The sequence below is a fragment of the Aethalodelphis obliquidens genome, unplaced genomic scaffold (genome assembly GCF_003676395.1).
Source record: "Aethalodelphis obliquidens isolate GAN/ISIS:26980383/991018 unplaced genomic scaffold, ASM367639v1 scaffold22, whole genome shotgun sequence".
In the NCBI taxonomy this organism is placed as follows: domain Eukaryota; kingdom Metazoa; phylum Chordata; class Mammalia; order Artiodactyla; family Delphinidae; genus Aethalodelphis; species Aethalodelphis obliquidens.
The window spans coordinates 4,107,417-4,128,159 of record NW_020837966.1 but is presented as its reverse complement, the minus strand read 5'-3'; the positions used below and the strand labels follow the sequence as shown (position 1 = coordinate 4,128,159).

Here is a 20,743-nt window from a genome sequence, read left to right as displayed (position 1 = left end):
CTTGCTACAACTAGAGAAAGCCCTCGCACAGAAACGAAGACCCAACACAGCAAAAAAAAACCCCAAAAAACCACAACAAAAAAAAACCCCAAAGTTAGTAGAAGAAATCATAAAGATGAGAGCAGAAATAAATGAAATAGAAACAAAGAAAACAGTAGCACAGATCAATAAAACTAAAAGCTGGTTCTTTGAGAAGATAAACAAAATTAATAAACCATTAGCCAGACTCATGAAGAAAAAGAGGGAGAGGACTCAAATCAATAAAATTAAAAATGAAAAAGGAGAAGTTACAACAGACACCACAGAAATACAAAGCATCCTAAGAGACTACTACAAGCAACTCTATGCCAATAAAATGGACAACCTGGAAGAAATGGACAAATTCTTAGAAAGGTATAAACTTCCAAGACTGAACCAGGAAGAAATGGAAAATATGAACAGATCAGTCACAAGTAATGAAATTGAAACTGTGATTAAAAATCTTCCAACAAACAAAAGTCCAGGACCAGTTGGCTTCACAGGTGAATTCTATCATACATTTAGAGAAGAGCTAACACCGTCCTTCTCAAACTCTTCCAAAAAATTGCAGAGGAAGGAACACTCCCAAACTCATTCTACGAGGCCACCATCACCCTGAGACCAAAACCAGACAAAGATACTACAAAAAAGGAAAATTACAGACCAATATCACTGATGAATATAGATGCAAAAATCCTCAACAAAATACTAGCAAACACAATCCAACAACACATTTAAAGGATCATACACCATGATCAAGTGGGATTTATCCCAGGGATGCAAGGATTCTTCAATATATGCAAGTCAATCAATGTGATACACCATATTAACAAACTGAAGTATAAAAACCATATGGTCATCTCAATAGATGCAGAAAAAGCTTTTGACAAAATTCAACACCTATTTATGATAAAAACTCTCCAGAAAGTGGGCATAGAGGGAACCTACCTCAACATAATAAAGGCCATATACGACAAACCCAGAGCAAACATCATTCTCAATGGTGAAAAACTGAAAGCATTTCCTCTAAGATCAGGAACAAGACAAGGATGTCCACTCTCACTGCTTTATTCAACATAGTTTTGGAAGTCCTAGCCACAGCAATCAGAGAAGAAAAAGAAATTAAAGGAATACAAATTGGAAAAGAAGTAAAACTGTCAGTGTTTGCAGATGACATAATACTATACACAGAGAATCTTAAAGATGCCACCAGAAAACTACTAGAGCTAATCAATGAATTTGGTAAAGTAGCAGGATACAAAATTAATGCACAGAAATCTCTTGCATTCCTATGCACTAATGATGAAAAATCTGAAAGAGAAACTAAGGAAACACTCCCATTTACCATTGCAACAAAAAGAATAAAATACCTAGAAATAAACTTACCTAGGGAGACAAAAGACCTGTATGCAGAAAACTATAAGACACTGATGAAAGAAATGAAAGATGATAAAAACGACTGCAAGATAGACCATGTTCTTGGATTGGAAGAATCAGTATTGTGAAAATGACTATACTACCCAAAGCAATCTACAGATTCAATGCAATCCCTATCAAATTTCCAACGGCATTTTTTACAGAACTAGAACAAAAAATCTTAAAATCTGTATGGAGACACTAAAGACCCCGAATAGCCAAAGCAGTCTTGAGGGAAAAAACCAGAGCTGGAGGAATTAGACTCTGTGACTTCAGACTATACTACAAAGCTACAGTAATCAAGACAATATGGTACTGGCACAAAAACAGAAATATAGATCAATGGAACAGAATAGAAAGCCCAGAGATAAACCCACACACCTATGGTCAACTAATCTATGACAAAGGAGGCAAGGATATACAATGGAGAAAAGACAGTCTCTTCAATAAGTGGTGCTGGGAAAACTGGACAGCTACATGTAAAAGAATGAAATTAGAACACTCTCTAACACGATACACAAAAATAAACTCAAAATGGATTAAAGACCTAAATGTAAGACCGGACACTATAAAACGCTTAGAGGAAAACATAGGAAGAACAGTCTTTGACATAAGTCACAGCAAGATCCTTTTTGATCCACCTCCTAGAGTAATGGAAATAAAAACAAAAATAAACAAATGGGACCTAATGAAACTTAAAAGCTTTTGCACAGCAAAGGAAACCATAAACAAGATGAAAAGACAACCCTCAGAATGGGAGAAAATATTTGCAAACGAAGCAATGGACAAAGGATTAATCTCCAAAATACATAAACAGCTCATGCAGCTCAATATTAAAAAAACAAACAACCCAATCCAAAAATGGGCAGAATACCTATATAGACACTTCTCCAAAGAAGACAAACAGATGGCCAAGAAGCACATGAAAAGCTGCTCAACATCACTAATTATTAGAGAAATGCAAATCAAAACTACAATGAGGTATCACCTCACACCAGTTAGAATGGGCATCATCAGAAAATCTACAAACAACAAATGCTGGAGAGGGTGTGGAGAAAAGGTAACCCTCTTGCACTGTTGGTGAGAATGTAAATTGCTACAGCCACTATGGAGAACAGTATGGAGGTTTCTTAAAAGACTAAAAATAGAATTACCATATGACCCAGCAATCCCACTACTGGGCGTATACCCAGAGAAAACCATAATTCAAAAAGACACATGCATCCCAATGTTTATTGCAGCATTATTTACAATAGCCAGGACATGGAAGCAACCGAAATGCCCATCAACAGAGGAATGGATAAAGAAGATGTGGCACACATATACAATGGAATATTACTCAGCCATTAAAAGGAATGAAATTGGGTCATTTGTAGAGACGTGGTCGGATCTAGAGTCTGTCATACAGAGTGAAGTAAGTCAGAAAGAGGAAAACAAATATCGTATATTAACACATATATATGGAACCTAGAAAAATGGTACAGATGAACTGGTTTGCAGGGCAGAAATAGAGACACAGATGTAGAGAACAAACGTATGGACACCAAGGGGGGAAAGTGGCAGGGAGCGGGTGGTGATGCAATGAATTGGGAGATTGGGATTGACATGTATACACTAATATGTATAAAATAGATAACTAATAACCTGCTGTATAAAAAAATAAATAAAAGAAAATTCAAAAAGAAATTTATTTTTTTTATTGGCCATCAGCAAGTGCTAACTTGGTTTGAGATGGGGCTCTGCTGTGCAAACACTGATAATTTTCTGCAAAGCCATATTGACAGTTACACATTGACAGCTAGTAGCGTTCAGAAAGCCAGCATAAAGAAAACATAAGTCAATGTGCACCTGTGCGTCTTATCATTCCATCAAACAGAGTTCTTTGGCAACATGATTCGAGACTTTTTGATACCAAATTTGGAGTCTGGGTAGAGGAAATTAAGATCAGAGTGTCAGGAGGAAGGGGAATGTGATATAAAAGGCAAAGACTGGGCTTCGGTGGTGATGCAGTGGTTGAGAGTCCGCCTGCCGATGCAGGGGACACAGGTTCGTGCCCCGGTCCGGGAAGATCCCACACGCCGCGGAGCGGCTAGGCCCGTGAGCCATGGCCGCTGAGACTGCGCGTGTGGAGCCTGTGCTCCGCAACGGGAGAGGCCACAACAGTGAAAGGCCCGCGTACCGCAAAAAAAAAAAAAGAAAGAAAGAAAGAAAAAAAAGGCAAAGACTAAGAGGTATGGGTTGCTGGACACAGTTTTTGATGGAGAGTATGCACTGGGGTGCGGCGGGGGTGGGGTGGGGGAGCTTTCAAGCAGCCATGGGGTAAAAAAGAAAGGAATAAGCAGGATAATTTAAAAAGTATTAGCATGGATTATAAATTAGATCTTAAAAATGTTCTTTAAGAGAGACAAAGTTATATATTTTTTAAATTGTTGTTAATTTTGGTTCCCGTATCATGTTTGTTCAAACACGAAATCACACTAGGACTAGATCACATGTGACCAAGGCACTACTCAGGTTACAAAAGTGATGCATTTTTACTTCAAAACACACACTCTTGGTTACACCAGTCATAATTACACAGGTAGTGATTTAGGGAATCATGTAGCCAGGAAGGAGTAGAACAAAGCAAAACTCTTCACACATTATTTTTTTTAAAAAAGTAACTTAAAAGCCTAAAAAGTAATACATTTTATTAGTCAATTCAAAAAGCAATGAGATAGTATTTTCACCTAGCAAATATTTTGGAAAGTATCTACACATAGGAAGTGAATTCTACGTTTTTAATACCCAACCCTCCCAAAACTTAAAAACCCGTATATTACTTGTTGGGATTACAAGTTGAGTCAGAGTTTTTGGAAAATAATATGGCAACATATATTAAGAGACTTAAAACTATTTGTAACCTTTAGTGGAATAATTACCCTGAAACAATAATCAAAAATGGAGTCAGAATATGGCCTATTATATACTAGTTGAAATCAGGTTTTAATAAATATGTAAAAAAGTAAATATCCATATATATAAAATGACTTCTATTTTGTAAAGATATCTATACTATACACCCATGTAGACAAAAGGCTAGAAGGAAATACTCCAAATGTCAAGTTTTATTGGACTGTTAGAATTAGGAATGAGGGGTTTTTTTTCTGCTTTTTAAAATAAAATGTGTATGGGTGGGTATGGGTTTAATAATGTGACAAAAATAAACATTTTAGGAAAAAAAAAAAACTAGTCCATAACCTAAGCCAATCTCATTCACTTTGCCTAGCAAAGGATTCTGCTAAATTTTCTACCAAAGAAACTTGACATGCAGACCTATCAAATAGATTTGTCACTGTCTCTTCAAAGGAGGGAATTCTGTTTCAAATTCATCCTTAGCCCAAAGCAGCTAATTTGATTTTATCAGTCATCAGCAAAGTCCTTACATTAAATAATTTATGCATTTCTTAGCTCCATCCCTACAGGGCAAGATTCAGTACTTAATGGAAACCATCACACCATTAGACTGTTAGAGCTCATCTAACATGTTGGCTTTGAGAAGCCTCAAGCCTGAAGTATTGAGTGGTCACTTAGAGCATGTCTATTTGATCTGACAGCACTAGAGAGGAATGCGGAGGTGGAAACAAGACAAAGAAATCACGATGTGTACATATCAGCCTTGGGATAGAAGGTCTGGAAAAAAAAAAGCAAGGACATGAGTGGCAAAAGCAGGGGCAAACATGATTGTCTGGTGGATGTCCATGGATGGGATATTTTCATAAAAAGTTAGCTAATGCCAGCACCAAAGTACCTCTCCTGGCTGCAAGACCTTCCCAGATCAGCCTCCTTCTCCTGGGCATCTGCTGTCTTGAAAGCTCTTCAAGTATCTGTTTCTCGTTAACGGTCTAACTCATCTCCAGCCTTATCTAAAATCATACATGGTCTTGCTCTTCTGTGCCTCTTCATTTCGCTTTCTTTCTGTTCCTGGCGTTAGAACTGAATTTAATTTGTTCATTGTTAAAGGGCTTTTCATCACTAGATTTCTTGGGAAGTTCTGACACTTGGTGTTTATTCCCCTGACAAGTCGGTTTCGAGGATGAATCAGATGTAGCTTGTCAGGTGCTTGGAAAACAAATCTCCTTGCAGCTAGAGAGTTGCTATGAGTGGTGTTCCTGGCTTTGTTTCAGGATCCAGTGTGATTCTGAGACAGGTAGGGAAATGAGGAGCCATTTTATTTCTAGAAATATCATCTCAGTTTCACGTCTGTTGGCTAGAGTAATAACAGTAAACACACCGCAGGGATGCCTTAGAAGTACACGGGCTCCAGGGATTCAGGCAATGGTCTGTATTAAGAGAGACTTGTAAGAAGCTGGGATAAAATACAGATGCTGGAATAAAACCTTTCTACAGAAATGGCAGAGAGGAAAGGGTCCATTAGATTCCTTAACAAGTCATCTCTCTGTTTCATCTACAGTCTGCATTTCACCCTTTTACCAGGAAGTATAAAATCAAAGAAGGTGAGGATACAAGCTTCTAGTTAGAAGACGAAGTTCTGGAAATCTGACATTCAGCATGGTGATTATAGTTAACAATAACGTATTATATACCTGAAAGTTGTTAACTGAGTAGACCTGAAATGTCTTTACCACAGAAGAGAAATGGCAATTATGTGACATGATGGAAGTGTCAGCTAACACTACAGTGGTTATAATTTTGCAACATATTAATTATATCATATCAACACATTGTATTCTTAAACATTGTATACAATGTTGTATGTCAATTACATCTCAATAAAGCTGGAAAAAAATTTAAGTGAAGAAGGTGAAATCCAGTGTTCCACAGCCTTTATCTAGCTGGAAGAGGCAAGATTGGCCACAATCTCATGAGCAGCTTGACCACTTCTTTGATACCCTGTACCAAAAGTCATGCTGCATGTAGAATAACATGAATGAAAAACACATCCAACATGCAGAGATAAAAAAAGCATAGAATCTTTTTTGTTCTAGAAATTCTCAAATTTCAGGCACCTTTCTGGCGTTTCTGAAGTTGACAGTCCACCCAGCCTTCCCTCTGGCTTGGCTACTGCTGACGGGACATGCACCACCCTCTATTTTCGTGATCCAGCTGTCGATGCCCAGCAGAGTCAGTGCTGTGTTCACCTCCATTCACTGCAGCTTCATCCAGGGGGACCAGCCCAGGGGCACATGTTTCAGCTTATATCATGTCTTATTCATTCATTCATTCGCTTGGGTTGTTTAGGGTTGAGTGGGGGGATCACCTTATTCATGGTCTTTAAAAAATTTTTTACCCATGCCGTGGATTTGGGCTGGATAAATATGTGATTTGGGCTCCCCAGTGAGCTAACCTTCTTGTCAGTGTTACTCAAACACGTTCTGTCGCTATGGTTGTTACTATAAGTGAGGAGCGTCCTCTGCTCACATCTTAGTGCAGAATCTTTCTCTAGCTTTGGTATGCATCCCAGTCAATGGTGGCTTGTTAAAAATGGTCTGAAGTCTGGTGCAGGGATCTGGACTTTAACAGGATTCCCAAGTGATTCTGATGCAGGTAATCTCTTTAATTTGCTCCAATATTGGCATAGTGGTTTTAAAAATCAAAGAACCGGGGATCCACAATTCTTACTGTTTTATCCTGAGAGCAGTTCTCACACTCTATCTTGGTGCCTCATCCCTCTGGGGCATTTTCTGCAACTGCTGTGCTCCTCAGCCCCTAAGAATAGCTCATTGTCTTTCCTTCCATCTGCACGTGGGCATTTCTTAACATAGGCTGTGCCCTGCATTTCCTTTCTATTACCACCATAGCCCTTGAGATTTCTTATATTAAATGCGAGAAAATTAGGATCAGAGAGTCCTGAATTCAAAACCCAGCTCTTTTACTTTCTAGCCATGCGATTTGGGCAAGTTCCATAAGCTTTTCCAGCCTCCTTGTCTGTAAAATGGAGAATGACAACATTATTTACCTCATGGAGTTGCCGTGAACTATAAAAGAGTTACTGCATGCTAATATTTGCTGAATGAATAAAAGTTTGGTACAATGAAGATCCCATATGCTAACTAATCATTTTTAATATTCTTGTGGTTTAATTCAGTCAATATTCTTGTTGTTTAATTCAGTAGGTGTGCATTCAACTCTTACTATGCTTATCATTGCGTGTGAATCGCCCTTTAGGGGAATTTGTCATTTTCTTCCCAGGCAGAAGTGTTTTTAGCCTACATTAACATTTCCTCTTGCCTTAATGTTTCCCTTTTGGATCACTGTCAGTTGTTTCCATCTTCTCTTATAGCTTATCCTTTAAACTATTTTGCTAATATTTTTACTTTTTTTCCTTCTTCCAATTCAGCATATCCCAATTCTTGCCACACGTGCTGGAAAGAGAACAGGACCCTTTAGTAAGCAAGTGACGATGACATATACAAGGTACATTCTTTCCTTTCAATTAAAAGGCACTCAGCTAGGGCCTCCTGCTAATAGGGAGGTAAATCAGTCACATTTCTGAGAAACAATTAGTTACACTTATATTTTCATTGAATTTTCACTCCTCCAGTTTCACATATGTTGCCTGCCACTTTCCTTTTTGCTATCTCGTGCTTATGTAATTTTTTCCCCTTTTTTTCACCGTTACCTTCTCTTTTGATTTAAATTAAGCTTGGTTGGTCTTTCTTTGAAAAGAAAACACAAGCTTGTTGGCTTGGGAGGTTTTTTCAAGGCCTCTCTGCTCTAGTAAAATCCTACATACGTAGGTCCTGCAAACCAACATTATTTTTGCTGTACAAACACCACGTGCATGTTCTAAGACATGAGCCCTCTGTGTAAGATCCTTTCACACATGCAAAAACAGCTGACATGTCAGCACTTCCATAGAGTGAAAACAAAAGGATACTGGTTCAGAAAGGTCAGGGCTATTCTCCTGGGGTGGTGCATGGCATACCTTGACTTTCATCCCCAGCATGAGCAATATGATGCTGGATACTCCAATTTTATACACTCTTATACATAGTCTGCTCCCAAAGATGTGCCTCAAATTGTGAATTCCTCCAATAGAACAAGTGTTAGTTTTCTATTGTCATGTAATTATACTACCACAGACTTAATGGCTCAAAGCAACCAACATTTATCATCTCACAGTTTCTGTATGCCAGGACTTTGGGCATGACTTTAGCTGGATCTTCTGATTAGTCTCAAAAGACTTCAGAGTTTTGGCACGGGCTGTGGTCTCACCTGGGACTTGTGTGGGTAAGGACTCACTTCTAAGCTCACTTAAGTTGTTGGCAGAATTCAATTCCTTCCTCTGGAAGGACCGAGAGCTTCTTGCTGGCTGTCAGTCAAGGATGTCATCAGCTCCAAGAGGCTGCTCACAGTTCCCTGCCACATGGGGTTCCCCACATGGCCTCTTAACACCTCAAAGCTAGTGAGGCAGAGAGAGAGAGAGGGAGAGAGAGGGAGGGGGGGAGGGAGGGGGGGGGGAGGGGGAGGGGGAGGAGAAACGAGCTGTATAGTAACAGAAGCCTATAAAACTCAAATGCTTTATGATCCTATAAAGTGTGTTTCAGCAGAAAGAAAATAAGACTAGAAGATCATACTTTTGAGCGCTAACGGTGGGTATATCTGGGTGATAAGTTATGAGTAATCCTCTTTACATTTTTACACATTTTTACATTCCAAATGTTTCCAATAAGCATGCAAGAGCTTTGATTTTAGTTTAACATTCAAACTAATAGAAGCATGTATTTTAAAAAGGAAAATATCACCCCAAGGCTTTAAGATAAAAGCAGCAGTCTTCTGCAGCTCCCCATCTCATCTCCGAATCCCACTTCCCAGAAAAGGAATTTCTTCTGGTGCACTAAATAAGATAAATATGATGCTATTTCTTTTCTTTTTTTTTTCAGTTTTAGATACTATCCATTGACTTGTTAGAAAGATGAAAGATGAAGATTTAGTTCCCCTTCCCCATTCACCCCTTATATGCATATATTTCTCTTCTCTCCAAATCCCCAATAAGTAATATATTTATGCATGATTAAATATAATAATAATTATTATCATTATTGTAAGTGCTGTTCATTGATAGCATATATGGTACTATGATTATGTGATTTTTTTTCTATAGAACTCTCTGTTTTTCTTGGAATTGATAATTGCCTCACTTTTACCTATCTTTTGTTTTCTATCTACCTAGCAATAATTCATCCTCACACTCACTAAAAGAACTCTTTACCTCCTCTCAGCATGGCCATGCACATCAGCTAAATTGACACCTAATCCTCCAGTGCTGCTTTTAGAAGACTAATGCCATTCTGACCGCTGATTCTTTATACGAGACTCATTATTCTGTCCAGAGGCTTTTAGGATGTTTTCTTTATTGTGATGCTTCAAACTTCATGATAATCTACCTTGTTGTGAGTCATTTTGTATTCATTTTGTTGAACACTAGATGTCCCTTTCAATCTGAAAACTTATACAGATCTAAGAAATTTTTCACATTGTTTTGAAAAATTTCTCCTCTTACTTCTTTCATCAACAGGGCTTCAGGGTTTTTGTTTGCTGGTTTGGTTTGATTTCGCTTTGTTTTTACTCTTATAGAAATTCTGCAATGAACAACCTCGGGCATACTTCCTTGAGCTCACTGGTAAATTTTTCTGTACAGTAAATACTGAGATACAAAGTAAAACTTCTACGTTATAGAATATATATATTTTCAAAGTTCATGCAGGAAATGCACGCTTCCAATATGGAAAAAAAAATCCTCAACATAATTAGATAATTTTTTCAGTGCTTAATTATAATACGTCCACATGACAATATCATATTTTGCTTTTTATAATGCTCACAACTTCATTTTTTTTTTTTTTTTTTTTTTGTATTTTTGCGGTACGCGGGCCTCTCGCTGTTGTGGCCTCTCCCGTTGCGGAGCACAGGCTCCGGACGCGCAGGCTCAGCGGCCATGGCTCACGGGCCCAGCCGCTCTGCGGCACATGGGATCTTCCCGGACCGGGGCACGAACCCGTGTCCCCTGCATTGGCAGGCGGACTCTCAACCACTGCGCCACCAGGGAAGCCCACAACTTCATTTTTGACATCCTCCCCCAGCCAGTTTCTGAATCTCTCTTTTACAGAGGAAAGAGCAGGTAGAGCTAGTTCATAATCCTAGCTCTACCAATCCCTAGCTGCACGACTCTCAGCAAGGCCCTCTCTGAGCCTCAGTTTCTTCATGTGTAAAATGGAAATAATATCTATTTCCCAGTGCTATTGAAGGATTAAATGAGATGCATCTAGCACAGTGCGAAGCACACAAAAGATGCTGAAAAAGATTAACTCCCTCCCCTTAATTATCAATTCTATGCATTTAGAGACAATGGAATTAGCACCTGTGTTTAGAGATGCAGCTTAAATCCACACCATAACTACAATAGGAATCTACAATGATTCCAACAAGACCCAGGTCTACATGTCAAAATCCAGATATTCCTTGAAGGTCATCTAGGGCCTACTGCAAACCCCGTCCCAAGAAGTAGAGCCTGGACAGTCCCTTTAGAGTGAGCAACCCACTTTGTATGTCCTAGCACCCTCCTACTCCCTGGAGGGGTTTGGGATTGTTCCTTTTCTACCCTGATGGACCTCTGTATATTTTTCAGCCAGAACAGGGGCTCACAGTCAGGGAGAACAGCTTCTATTCCATAATTCCTTTTCCTGCCTCATTATCCAATCCATTTTTATGAAGCTTCATGGCATAAAGTGACAATGAATTAAATGATTATTGCTTATTTGATTATATCACAACTCAGGTAACAAGTATTTCTTGAGCACATGGGATCTGAGTCTGACTTTGTAAAAGTGAGTTTCCTTTCCTCCCCCTTCCTGACCCTTTCTTCCTTCCTTCCTCTCCTTATGCTATTGAATGGCATGCATCCCTTGCTTTGCCTCTAGCTCTCTATCCATGCCAGTGGCAGGGGATAAAGTGGAGAGAGTATGGTGGCATCTTGCCTGTTTACTGCTCATGTCTCTACATCTTTCCCTTGACCTTGCCACCCCAGAATGTCCATACAGAGTCTGGCAAAGAAGCCAGATACCCAGTCCCACGTTACAACCTTCATTAGTGACTTATCCTTATGCTGAGGAAGTCTGATATAAACAGGCCAAACCAGAGCAATCCCCACAGGAGCTTTAGGCGAGATCACAGGTCAGGATACATGGGGAGGATGGGTGCATAGGGACAACCTAGAACTGACTTGACCATACCCTGTGTTCCAGAATGTCTGTCTGTTCATCTGTGTTTCTTGGCTTGACAAGACCAGTGGGATGACCTTACTATTTCTACTGGGTATTTCAGAAAGCAGTCAAAAAACATTTGGCAAGTGAAGCTCAGTCCCAACTCGACGTACTGAAAGACCTGATCTATGTGATTCATCCCTTGAGAGAAATTTACTGAATACCTCTTATGCGTCAGGCATTGCACGTGGGGTTGGGAGACCCTTGTCCATGGTACATTCCCCTGCCTGACTCTCTCAAATCCACAGTCACGCCTATTTCTACTGCAGTGATAAAGATTGAAATTCTAGTTTATAAACTAATAAAAGCTGTCATTTATTGAGCATTTATAAAATTTCAGACACTATGCCAAGTACTTTGTCTACTTATACATCATTTCATGTAATCCTCATTTAAGCCCCTTGAGATAGGTACTTTATCTTCATTTTAACAGATGCAGAAAATGGGTTATAGAGAGGTTGAATAACTTGGCCACAGACACACAGGTAGCAGGTAGAGATGCCAGGAAATGTGCTTTCAGTTTATGCCTGCAATGACCACCTGATTCTCCTGTCTCAGAGATCCCATTTCTCTTCAATACTAAAATTATAAGGATCCTCTTAATCTTAGGGATTCTCATCTCTTTCTAAGTTCTGCTTAAGAGACTTATTTCTCTCAGAATCTCTATTTTTCTAGGTTTCTTCCTAGATCCTTTTCCCATCCTTGAGTTATTTCTCCTCCAAACCTTCTCTTCACTAAAGCAGGATGGGTTTCGGTAACTCATGGGTAATCTTATTCTTAACAAAAACCATGATGGTTCTTTATATAGGATTTCCAGAAACTGAAGAACATTCTTTTGCTAATCAGCTTCTTGACCACAACAGGTTCTGTGCAGGTATGCCTTTTGAAACAACGAACTGGCAGTTCAAAAATGGCTTAAATCAAATCCCACACAAGCAAGCATAGTTTTACACCCTGAGATCATTCTGTTGTCTGTCCTCTCTGCTTTGCGTAGAGGCATTCAGAACCTCTAGCCTGGGGGGTTTCCATAAGTCACCCTCACACAAAAGGATGACACTTGAAAATCACTCTGGCTCTGCTTCATCTGTTACCTGGCTTTCAAGATAAAGAGGGGGAGAAAAGGAGGGGAAACAAATCATCATTGATTCATTTCAAGGCATGTAAGCAGAAAAGTCAGACTCCTCCCATTGCCAAGTATGGGACAGAATTAAATCTGAAGCCTAATCTTAAATCTGATAAAATGGCACTCATAAGCCCATCTGTTTGTGAGGAAAACACAGTCCATCGAGATGCCCCCAGAAGCGCATAAATTCTCCGATGCCCAAAGTAAGAGTGTGTTATAAAGATCTAATTTTTTCCCTTGTCTATGGGTCTAGCCTAACTGACCCCCACCCACCACCAAAAAACAAAACAAAGCAAAACCTCACAGTAGTTCACTTGTTAGTCACAGCTCCATTTATCTATGGGACAGCTTGAAACAAGGGCAAGTTTTGCCCCATTAATCATATACAGGTTACTGTATTTATTATTTTCTTTACGAATCCAGTTTTAATACACTTGTCCATCTCCATGGAGCCTGCCACTGTGTCTAATAGCCTTTGATAGTCCCAGGTCACAGGGCACCTCGTTTCCAATTTTTGCATTATCCTTCCAGCATGGCATAGGAGGGACATCTGTAGTCTTTGGGAATTAGCAGCCTAATAGAATTCCAAAGTGTGTGTGTGTGTGTGTGTGTGTGTGTGTGTGTGTGTGTGTGAATGAAAATGATTTTCTCCATCCAATAGCGTAATATCTTGGTTTAATGTTACCCATGTAAGGAAACCGGAAAGAAATTAATGGATGAATTTACTATCACAGTTATTATCAGGTAACCACAAGCCCAGCTCTGGTTTCATGACCAGTACTAAATCTATACTTGGCAGGGTTTCATCACCAATGGGAAATCTGACAAGCAGGCAGAGAAACCAATAGTATTTTAAAATGTTTTTTGAATTACCCTTTCAATATTCAAAAATCAGTTTATCTAAAACATAGTAAATCTTATCTTCTGCACAAACTTGTACTCATGACTTATTTCCCATACGCGTGGTAAATTAGCAAAGCATGCTCTACATTTGCTGACCTTTAATAAAGATAAACTCTCCAGGGGGATAGGAATGAGCTCTCCTTTGAAAATCCATTCCTGGGTTTCTTCTGGCCTGGAATGCAAACTGGGTGCTCTCACATTTACAAGCAATTGTTTGTGAGGGCCCCTAATCATAAAAATAAATCAAAGGAGGAAGTCCTATATCTTTATAGAGAGAGCCTTGAATTAGCATAATGCTATACTGATTAGAAAAGGAAAACATATTTTTCTTAATTTTCTCTCTCTCTCTCTCTCTCTCTATCTATATCTATATATATATTCCCCCCCCCCGCCCCCCAGTGAAGTCTGGCTGAAAGATCTCCTTACACATTAAGTGATCCAGTGGGGAATTAGTTTGGCTGGAATGCTTGCTGGAGTTTTGATAATGAAACTGCTGCTGTGGCTGCATTTTGTGAGTTTCCTGTTGGGTCTTCACACACACAAGAAGTCACCTAAAGAAATAACTTGAGGGCTAGTAAAGCGCAAGAACAAAAGGACCCTCAAAAGGACTCAGAGCTTGAAAGTTGCAGGATATATTTGCATTAGTTGTTGATTTGAGTTTTATGTCACTTCTCTGATGTAGATGCTCCAAGAATTGGTTTTCATGTTTTACAAGGGAGCAAACTGGCTGAAAGGGGACCAGCGGCTTGTTCCAGACCAACTCTACCAGTGGTGACAGAATCACAGTTAGAACCTTGGTCTCTCATCACAGATGTCTCAAACACACAGAGGAGGTCTTTGCAATCCAGCAAAAAGGAACAACCATCTGTCTAATGCATCTTAGTATCCCCAGCTTGTAGTCTGGAATAAGCGCTCAGAAAACAGTTGCTAAATAAATGAAAGAAGCAGCAATTTGCAAAGAGGAGAAAAAAGCAATTATGGCCATGGTGTGCCACGTTCTTAAGCCTCTCCTCCATCTACCGCAACCTAACTCATCGTCACTCACATGGCTAGTTTAAGGAAAGCATGACTGGCCTGGTGTGTTGTGGACTTTGTTATAAAACACAGACCTGCTGTTTCAAAACTGTCTTCCAATGTCCGATTCTCAGGCTTCAGGCACTCACTCATGTGCACTGCATGTGAACCATCAGTGACACTGACATGGACCAAGCTGGGAGCTGTAATACTCATCAGCACTTACTTCCAACAGCATTTGCATTCAGCCAAACAGAAGCGCTAAAACACATTCGCACCTAAGTGACTACAGGTCCGTCAGTTAAATGTCAACAGGAAGTATCAGACAGGGATTAACATATTACAAACTCTAAGCAAAAAATCACTCAGATTTCATGGGTCTTCAAGGGGGGAGAAACAATAGCTATTTTCTATTATTATTTATGGCTCAAGACTATGTAATATGTGATGCCATTTCTTGAAAGGGCCTCAGGTCAAACACTCTAGAAACTGAACTCTGTGCAGTAGATACTATAATTGGCTGGAATTTTCATCATTAATATATTTCATGTGTCAGGATGGAAGTTTGAAGCTCTTTACCTGACATGGGTTCCATTTTCGTTATTAGTATATTGCTAACCCCATTACCTAAGAGTAATGCTATTAGGTAATGAACCATAAGGGAAAGGTGGGTTGTACAAATAAAGAAGGGTATCCTGGGATGAACTATTCCTCCATTTAAATATAAACTGAAACAATCCACTCCTTTCTCCAACCTCTAGACCATAGTCAAATGTTTTTTTTAAAAAGTGACCTGTAACAAAGATTATTTTAAATAAGCAAGTCCTTGCTCAACAGTCGAAAGCTTTGGCTGTACCACCCATTCATGCTCATGCCCTATATTCCAGGCGTGAGCTAAGAATATTATAACTCACATACAAACCTCTCCCTTGCCCACCATTAGAATTTTAAGTCCCAGGTGAAGACTAGCTCTCTAGTTGAGTACAAATTTCAGCTGGATTTGGAAAAATCCTTTAAATAGATCTTTATTGGTTTTTAAGAACAGGGTTATTTTGTGTTAATAATGGGCATACATTAGGCTTTAGATAATTGCTTTATGTAACTTAGAGTTTTGGCTTTCAGCTAAATAAACACTCTGTGTGTTCACAGGTGTATTGTCCTCAAGGGCACTCCGCCTTTAAGGGTGGCAGCTGTTGCCAAGGTGTTGCTGATACAGCCCAGTATAATTTATTGGAAACAGGTGCTAGCTCATGATGAAGATAGACAGGAAACTAAAGCAGACAACATGTTTAACCACCATTAAAAAAGTTCAGGTTCAGAGAGACAATGTGTCTGAGATGTTTGGGGGATGTTGCCAGCATCCCAGTGCAAGTTTAAAAGCTCCTGCGGATCAGCATAAGGAAGAAATTGTACATGAATTTCAAGCAGCCCAGCCTAATGAGTGCCTGATGCTATGCTGCCAGATTTAATTGATTACATGAAAAATTTTTCGTTTGTGTAAGGCTAGCAAAAAATTATGAAATACTTTCCTAAGCTAATTGTTAAAGATTACTTTCAAATGAGGTAATAACTGTTACTTTTCAATGATCTGGACAGTGGATTAGGCTATAATATGTTTTCTTTATGCTCAGAGTATTTGTTTTGGATTCTGTGTGTGGATCCTTGAGCGTTGGGAAAAGCCCAGGATTCATGTCCACAGGGCATTGGTACAGGTTAGGGCAATGAGACCGGAGACGGGATTTAGAACCATGAGATACAGATGCTCACCCTCTTTCTCTGGATATTACTCTGCTATGGAGCCAGTCAGCAGGCTTGGGGGTGGCTGCCACATTCAGTCTTCTAGCCCCATGGATGAGTGGGAATGGCCTGAAGTCTCCTCACTCTGGGAGTGGGCCGTGGGGGGCAGGGTTTGCCTCAGGGCTACCTCTTACTCCCTAGTAAAAAGAGGAGACAAATCAACTCACGCACTGTAAGACATTCGCCCCGTGAAGAGGCATTTGTATATTTTCCCAACTAATCTCCAGTCTAATCGGCGTGCTTCATAATACACATGTGCAATAAATATGCATACTAAATACAGCTGAAAAAGAAGTTGCTAAGAGTGCGTGCACAGTTTTTCAACCTCAAAAACCTAAATATCTTGGCCATTTACATGTTTAAAAAATACCCACAGGCATTAGACCACATTACGGACTAATGGCCTGCCAAATTTCATTTTTGGGAAAAGATTCTACGTTTGAGTTACAACACACGAGTGTAAAAAGAGCAACTGAAACAACAAAATTTGGTTAAAAACATTTCTTGACCCCCCAGGCTCAGCCCCCGTGTGCCAAAAATGTTGACAAAAATTTATACCAACACCAGCGGGCATGCACAGTTTAATATCTACTTTATGTGAAAAATCATTGACAATTTAATGCTTGCATTAATTTGAAAGAATTTTATGCAGTAGGTAGAAACTTTTACATTACCATCCCTAATCTCTACCAGCCGTCTTGTTCCCTTCTCAAAGGGGAAGTGACTGACAGGGCTGAAAAAACCGAATCTGCTGAAGGGCCCGGCCAGCTGCTTTTATCACCTTTCCAACAGCCCCAGCCCGGCCTGAGATGCAGGAATTCGGTTTGCATGCTGCTCAGAGGTTTCGCATAGGAAAGCAAATAGCTGATGTAAAAATAAACCTTTATTTAAAAAAAAACTTTATAAGGCCCCTTTATTTAGAGGGAGAGTCACTCAAATAAATACACCGTTAACAAACTTCTATAATGAATAATAATATATACTGTAGCAAGTGATGAAATGGAATCCCACAAAACAAGTGCTGAAATCCGATGATTGATTATCAAGCCTATAGGATAAATAAACCTTCTCCAATTAATAGCGAGTCTCGGGGATGAGTTTCTGGAGAAATGTCCTGCAAGGAAAAGCACCAGTTGCAGACAGTCAAATTTTGAATTCAGCTGGACTGGGCTGAAACGTGGCTCTCTTTCCAGTGTCATTACGAGCTTGGGGTGTCACAGTGAGATGAGTCCAACGCACTGATGGAGAAACGTGTTTTCTCCATCTGAGCTAATGAATTACCTGGGCCATTTGGGACCCACGTGTCTAACTATCAGAAGAAGCTATTTTTAATTTATGAAAAAGGGAATTGAAAATCGACCTGGTTTCCTTGAATGTGTTTCTTGCCAACAAACCAATGAAAGCACCCATTCAGAAATTTTTATTCTCTAGCTTTGGTTTTCTAACTTTGCATCCTTATTCTTCTTTCCGAGTCAATGCAGATAGCCCAGTCAGAAGTTTCTTATTGATTTTGGAAGGGAACTGACTTCATGTTTCTAACCAGCCATGATCTGATGTCTCGGCAGCAGAGTTATGGGGAATAACAGCTAATGTGAAATCGCAGATGGCCAGCTATGCTCCTACAATCTCCCTCCACATCATTTAGCAGGGTCTTCATTTTGAAGCAATGGATGAAATATCTATCCAGGGGTTGCATGAATGCCGCTTTGTGACTGTGCTTTATCCTTGATCTTCAAATAGGGACGTTTCCACTGAAACAACCATATGTGTTAGACTAGAGCTATGGACGTCAGGGAGAATAAACCTTACATATCTATTGCTCCATCCATCCATCCATCCAACCACCCATTCAATCTAATTGTGTCCTGTTTGCTCAGTTTCTTCTTATAAGGACAGCCTTACGCCTACTCTCTTCTAGGGTGGTGTATTAGGCGTGTCTTTTTATTTTGATTCTTTGACATCTTGGGGCCTTGTTGACACTGGAAGGGACTGCTCCTCCACAGGTTCCTAGCTATGGTAAGCAACTCATCAGAGAATGCACCTTTACAGGCAAATCAACCAGTGTGAAGCCCATACCTCAACCACTTCTCACACTGGGGCCACTATCCTCCTGCCCTACTCACCCCAGGGGCCAAGTATCAGACAACTAAGGACAGCCCCAGTGCCCCAGAGTTCGCCAAGATTATTCAAAGTAGCCAATCCAAAACCCACTTAGCTTCCTTACCCTGCTTCACATTCCTTCCCATAGAAACACCAATAAAGTTTCTTGCCCACTTTTTCTCCTCACTCCCTCTGCCTCCTGACTGACACTGGTGCTTCCCTATGTAGCCCTGCATGGTATGGCATATCCCCTCCTCTTGGGAACTGTAAGTAACAAACTATCTTTTCAATGGCAGTTGTGTCCTCATCTGTTTGCTTCATCATACCTGAATAATAATGAAACCTACGTTTCCAAACAGGTGGGATAAATACATATAGTTTCCTTCAGAGCCTCAAAGAAGTTCTGGTAGAATGGAACAAGTCCTGAAATCAGAGGTCAAGAAACCTAGTCCTGGCTACATCATATGCATAACTGAGCGGTTTGGGCCAAGCCATTTGACCTTGCTAAGGTTCAGTTTCCACTTTCATCAACCTGGACAATTCCCATTTTGCTAGATTTTTATAAAATTCACACAGGGTTGCATACATGAAAGACACAGGCATGTGATAGGAACAGAATTGAATCTGTTATTATACCCTTAAGAATCTTGTTCTTTCTTGCTCAAGTTTTATAAACACTGCCCCCCTTGGGACACTCTCCCTGTGCATTTTGCCGGTGGGGACCACAGGGGCCCATTTTTATGCTCTGAATGAGTAGTAGAGTTCAGGATAGTGGCTGAGAGCCCAGAAAGTCCAGTCAGATTTCTTGGGGTGACTGCACACCTCACTGACTGGTGGTCATCGGGAAGTTACTATGCTTCTCTGGGCCTTGGTTTCCTGATCTGTAAAATGAAGATAAAATTCCCTACTTCATAGGATTGTTTTGAAGATAAAGTGAGTAACACACTTAGAAAATAGTGGGTGTTCTGTGAATATGAGTAAGTAGGAATAAAAGCAGGTATGGGGTAGTAACAGTATTACAGGTAGAAGTACAAGCAGACCGCTCATGACTGCAAATCACAATATGCTCCTTTGGTTGCCAAGATGCCGCTTCTTGGGTCAACTGCCTCATAGGCAATGGGGCAGCTGGTTTAACCAGACTACTTTAGACATAGACGTGACACACCTCTTAGCTAAGTCTAGAACTCAAAGATTATATGTTGATAGAACTTCAGGCTTACACCATTTTACTGTTATGAATGAGATTTTAAAAAGCAGTACCAAGTCCTGCAGGTTTATGAAATGACTATACTGGAACATCTGAACAAGTTTTTAAGAAAACCTGATATTTGAGCTGAGTTTAACTGAGGCCACTTTGAGCCAGGCTGTCCTTCCATTCAATTATGAAAGCTGAGCTTCTTCTCCCTTGCTCACTGCTCAATTCTTTTTCCCCTCAAGCAACTTTCTCCTGGTAGATATTTTTAAAGTATGCTGGGCAATAATGATAAATAGTTCTCATAAATACTGGAATAATAACAGATAAACAACTGAAATGTGTAAACGCTGATTGTAGCAGAAGCTCATGGACTTCAGAGTTAACCTGACCTGCTTTTTTTTTTTTTCTGACCTGCTTTTGAATTTACACTCCCATACATTCGCACGACATTTGCCTTCCCTGAGCCTTGTTTGCACATCAATAGAAGGATAGTAGCAGGCTGAGCTTGCAGGGTTATAACGCCCGGCCGCATAAGAACAGCAACCACGACAGTTAATACTCATGGAGCACTTACCACTAGCCAGGCACTGTATTAATTCATTTTAACCCAAGCAACAACCCTGAGGTGGTTATTATTATTATCATCATCACAGTATACAGCTGAAATTCCTCAGGCACAGAGAGGTAAGGTGACAGCTGCAGCCCGGATATGAACCCAGGAGGCCTGGGCTGGAGCCTGTGTCCTTATCCACCCAACTATGGGGTCTCCCACAAATATCTCCTCAGAGTGGTCAGTGCACATTTTTCTTGGTTTCAAGTTGCTTTGGGGGCCCCTCTGGCACAAGGAGTGTGAAGACCCCTCCCATCCCATCCGACCTTTTCCTCTCATGGCTCCACTGCCACCCACCCTCA

At 40.1% G+C, this 20,743-nt stretch overlaps 1 long non-coding RNA gene across 1 annotated transcript in view; it reads right to left on the bottom strand.

The window, feature by feature from the left end:
• Nucleotides 1–20,743, bottom strand: part of LOC113628009 (uncharacterized) — an 80,765-nt gene that overhangs the window by 43,468 nt on the left and 16,554 nt on the right. The window contains exons 3-5 of the long non-coding RNA XR_003435848.1: nucleotides 16,507–16,673; nucleotides 8,653–8,839; nucleotides 5,352–7,799 (exon numbers count right to left, since the gene is read on the bottom strand). This is a non-coding gene — a long non-coding RNA (uncharacterized LOC113628009). The remainder of the gene's footprint in view (nucleotides 1–5,351; nucleotides 7,800–8,652; nucleotides 8,840–16,506; nucleotides 16,674–20,743) is intronic.